Source organism: Marmota marmota, unplaced genomic scaffold, assembly GCF_001458135.2.
Source record: "Marmota marmota marmota unplaced genomic scaffold, marMar, whole genome shotgun sequence".
NCBI classification, from domain to species: Eukaryota; Metazoa; Chordata; class Mammalia; order Rodentia; family Sciuridae; genus Marmota; species Marmota marmota.
This window is the reverse complement of record NW_025999895.1, coordinates 831,707-836,726: the sequence shown is the minus strand read 5'-3', so window position 1 is coordinate 836,726 and position 5,020 is coordinate 831,707. Positions and strand designations below refer to the sequence as shown.

The following is a 5,020-nucleotide window of genomic DNA, read 5'->3' as shown; positions in this document are numbered from 1 at the left end:
TCGAGTGTGTCAGGGAAGTGCTCTGCCACTGATCTGCCCACAGTTCCAGATGCTGTTTTCTTACTTCTTTTATCAGCTGTAACCGTTATTCTATGGTGATTTAGTATTTTCTGTATATAAAATCAAATCATTGCAAATAGAGATAGTCCTTCTTCTTCCTAATTTGGGTACCTATTCCCAGACTGTTTTATTGCAGTAAGATGCACATAGTACGCAGCCTGGTAGGGACGCACATCTGTCATCCCAGCACCCTGGAGACAAGGCCGGAGGGCGTGGGTCACAGACTAGCCTCAGCAATTTAGGAAAATCCTGTCTTGAAAACCAGCCGACCAGCCACAGAGCCGACCCCTTCCCAGCTCAGCTGTGTAAGTGTGCGCCCGGGCGCCGGGGTGTGGGGTGCCTGGGTGCCGGGGTGCGTGGTGAGCGTTCCCTCTGTTGCACTGTTGGGGATCAGAGCCAGCTCTGGTGTCGCCAGGTCAGGCCGCTGCACCCCCAGCCCTCACCCAGCTTCCCACTACACGGTTTCAGCTCCATGATGAAAGTACAAATGACTGGGCAGACGCATCAGCAAGGGTCCCGTATTCCGCGTGGAGTCAGTCGGGCACTGGAGGGCTCATTTCTGGGTACAAAAATGGCCCCAGGTTCCAGAAGGAGCCTGGGTTTTATAGTTTACACTGAGGGTGAACTGATCCTTCGAGACGGCGGACACGCGGATGGGACACTGAGGGACCTAGTTGCGCAGGTTAAAATGTCAGGGGAAGGGAGCCGCTGAGACCCTGGGGTGAGGCCTCAAGCCCCGCCCAGCGCTCTCCTCTTCCTCTGGAAGTCCCCCCACTGGGCCTCCACACAGCACTGATGGGCAAGGGGGGAGGTCGAGCTTGGGGCCCCCCTCCTCCAGGACCCACCGGGGCTGGGAAGGAGCCTGGGAGGGAGAAGGCCTGCTGTCCCCTGGGCCACGTTACTGGGGAGGACTTTCTCCTGGCAGAGGGTCAGGTTTGGCTGATTTTCTTCCCCCTCCCAAGCCACGCTCTCTCCACGTTTCCCGCCAGGGTTGTCTGGTAGGAATGTCTTCTCCGTAACCTTTCCTTTTCTTCCTCCCTGTCTTCCCACCTTCCTTCCTGTTCCAGACGGGTCTCTCTCTGTTGCCCAGGCTGGTCTCCAGACCCTGGGCTCAAGTGATCCTCCTGTCTCAGCCTCCCTAGCTGGGACTACAGGTGTGCCACCATGATGAACTTCCTTTGTAGAGCTGAATAGTATTCCATGATGTGGATGGCCTGTCCATTCATTGGTGGATGGACACTTGGGCTGCTTCTGTGCCGGCTGTGGTAGACAGCATTGCTGTGTGCATGGAGTACAAGCACCCCCCCAGGACCCTGATTTCAGTTTTGGGGGTATATATCTTCAATCGGAGCTGCTGGGTCACGTGGGGAGCTGCCAGACTGTCCCCTACAGCAGTGGCCCTGCTTTCCTTTCTTCTCACCTTTTTTGAACTGGGGACTGACCCTGGGCTCTGCCTCTGAGCTGCCCTCAGTCCTTTTCATCTTTCATTCTCCAACCTCCTGCCTCGGCCCCGGGAGCCTCTGGGATGACAGGTGTGTCCCTGTGCTGGGCTCATTTAACATTCTTACCAACTGTGCGCCAGGCCTCTGAGGTCCCCAATTCTCCCCTGCAGCCTGGCGCAGTCATCCCAGTGAGGGGGGGCACCTGCGGCTACAGCTGCTGAGTGTCCCCTCTCTAGCCGGCCACTGTGCCCCTTTGGAGAGGTGTCTCTCCAGGCCTGCGCCTGCTTTGTGAATCAGGCTGCTTCTTGGCTGAGTCTCAGGGGTTCTCTCTTCCTGATAGCAACCCCCTACCACACAGTGACTGGTAAACACTTCCAGATTCTCTTTGGGTCGCCCTTGTACTTTTGATGCCATTCTTTGGTACACAAAGTCTGTGTGCGCGCGAAGCAGGCAAGGAGCCCAGGGCTGTGGGCACTGACTAGGCACACCCTACTTGGGGTGCCCTGGCTCTGGCTTGGACCTTGGTCTTTCGCGTTTTAATTCTGGTATGTGGTATCAGCCAAGGCCGTTCCGTCCTCTCCCCGCCCCCCAGGACTGTTTAGGCTACTTGGGCCCCTTGAGATTCCCTACGAGATTACAAATAAATTCTAAGATTCTGAGAGAAAAAAGTCATGGGGTTTTGACCAGGCTGGACCTGAATCTGCGGATCACCCGGGCCAGTGGTTGTCGGGCCTGATAGAAGGGTCAAGGTTCATTTTTGCCACTTGGATGTCGGTTTCCCAGCACTTTCTATGCCAAAGACTTTTTCTATCACTGGGCAGATTTATTGGCAATGATCCAGCAGTGTGCACGCTGCTCTGCCCAGGATCGTCCCTGGTTTCTGGGCACCAGCCACTCTCCCCATTCCTGCCCCTCAGCACACCGAGAGCAGTGGAGGCCCCCACCCCCGGAACACCACCCTCGTGACCTCAGTGTCCCCCCTGGCTGGTAAGTACCCATGCACATTTCGGCGTCAGTGTTTTCATAATGTATTTGTCTGAGCTGGAAACAGGTTCTGCTGGCCTTGCGGTAGGAGTTGGGAAAGGTGCTCTATTTGCTGAGTCTCATATTGATAGAAGCCTTCCCTTGAATGTCTAGTAAATTGGACCATCTGGTCCCGGAGACCTCTTTGTGGAAATGTCTATTAATAAAATCGAATTATAAAGGCTGGGGATGTTGTTCAGTGGTAGAGAACTTGTCTAGTATGTGCAAGGTCCTGGGTTCAATCCATAGCACCAAAAATAAATAATAAAACTATGGGCTCAGATACTGTGCTCTTCCAATCTTACCCTTTATCTTGACTCACTCCCTGCCCCCGTCCTGGGGTGAGCCCGGGAGTGCTCCACATCCCAGCCCTTCTTACATTTGTGATAAGGTTCCCCAAGTTGCCCAGGCTGGCCTACACCGTGGTCCTCCTGCCCCCCTCTGGAGGCGCTGGGAATACAGGCGTGCCCCCCCCCCCACCAACTTCTTAGGTAACACCAAAGGTCTCCCCACCACCACCACCTTCCTTTCTGTATCTTGGCTAGAAATCACACTGTACCTTGATCTTGTGTGACCAGCCAGGCTTGGACCTTCCCAGACCTGATAAACAAGGCGTCTGACGTCGGGCTCTGAACTCCACCCCCTGGCCCTTGGCTGCAGACGCAGGTGGAGGACCCCTCTGCTGCTGTCCCCAGGATGAGCTGCAGCACCAAGTTGCCCCCAAGCGTGCTGTGGACAGATCCCCGGTGCCCAGTGCTGCTTGGGCCTCTCAACCAGCCCATCTTGGGAGGCTTTGGGCAGTCCCTTATGTATAATTCGATGGTTTTCATCACACTCACAGAGTTGTGCAACCACGGAATAAACTAATGCTCAGCCGTGGCTGCCAGGAAACAGACCTCTCCTGCAGCTTAGGGGCGACGCCTTCTGCAGAGTCTATTTTTTGAGAGAAAGTAAAATGTTGTAAGTGACTTGTCTGAGGCTGCCCACCTCTGGGTGCCAGAGTTGGGGCTCCAGCAGGTCCAGCGGCCTGAGCAGAACCGCAGTAGAGCACCCATGTCTCCGCATCAGAGCAGAGCCAGAGGGCAGGTCCCTGAGCCTGGCCTTAGCCGGGAAGTGGTCCATCAGCCACTGAGTTTTACTTTTTCAGTGCTGGGATTGAACCCAGCCCTTTTCTCATTTTGAGACAGAGCTCCCTAAATTGCCAAGGCAGCCACTCAAATTGCCCCCACTCTGTGCATCTGTGAATAATCTCTTCTAAGCAAATATTGGTTTGGGGTTACACATAAAATTTAGCGAGGGGTGAATTTGCAAGTAATCTGCAAGTAGTGGGCGCCAACTGTTTGCATCAGTTCTTCCCATCCGGCCCTGGAGCCCTCCCCAGCTTGCTGGCCAGGTCCAACCTATGGGCACTGGTCCTCAGGTGCCTGGTGGGCAGTCACATGGGGGGTACTGAAGCTTAGTAGAGGCTTGTCCAGAAAATGACCAAGTACACAGGTGCTGGAGCCCAGGGACTCATGCACCAGCTGCTACTGAGCTACGTCCCCAGCCCAACAATTTTTAATGTTAGTCAATAACGTTTTCTATATATCTACTACATGTCCACTGTAGGCAGTTTGTGAATTATACAAGAAACCAAAGAGAGCAAGTGCTTCACCCACTTCCTCTTTCAGAGGTGGACTAAGCTGCACACCCTGGTGGTCTCCTTCTCTCTGGAAGGCAGGTGCAGCAGCCATCTGGGGGGGACACAGCTCCCTTTGGAGGGCACGGGAGCTGCCGACTGCTCTGCTGGGGCCGCGCAGGGGCTTCTGGGCTGTGGGCTGCCCTGGACGGAGGTCTGGCCTGGCTGCTCCTCTCCTGGGCCTCCCTGGCAAGAGCTGAAGGTGCGAGGGGCCGCAGGGTCTCGGGGCTTACCACTCCAGGCTGGACAGGTGGGGAGGCACTGACAAGGCATGGCCACTTCCTGTAACCTGCCAGACACCCTAGCCCGTGTGACTTGTGTGACGGCTGCCTAGGGTGTCACCCTGTCTGGGCCCTGGCCTCTCATGCTGTGCCACTCCTGGGGCCCCAGCTGCCATCTCTAGGTCCCACTCCTGCTCCTGAGCTGTGGGTCACCTCCGGACTCTTCCACTCCTCCCAGCAGTGGGTGCTCTTCAGTCTGAGCGATCCACATGGGAGGGCCCGAGTCTGGGGTGGGCAGTCTTCTCCCAAATTGTGAGTTGCAGGACTGGCTTTGCCTGGGAACAACTTTTTGGACTAAAGTACAAAATTACCAGTTAGAAAAGTCTGACCATAACTCTGGTGGGCCTAGTCACTCAGAAGAGAGGCTACAAGACCTCAGGAGCAGCCTCAACGTGGATCAGAAAAGGAGAAAAGCCAGGTGTGCTGGCTGAGAGGCTGGGGCAGGATGTTCAAGAGTTCGAGGCCAGCCTCATCAACTTAAGGAGGCCCCAAGCAACTTAGCAAAACCCCATCCTAAAATAAAAAGTAGAAAGGGC

At 55.3% G+C, this 5,020-nt stretch overlaps 1 long non-coding RNA gene across 1 annotated transcript; it reads left to right on the top strand.

Moving 5' to 3' along the window:
• Positions 1-426: 426 nt before the first annotated feature.
• Positions 427-3,461, top strand: LOC125614395. Its single transcript, XR_007344999.1, has 2 exons — positions 427-2,489; positions 3,104-3,461. It is a non-coding gene; the product is annotated as an uncharacterized LOC125614395 (long non-coding RNA).
• Positions 3,462-5,020: the final 1,559 nt, after the last annotated feature.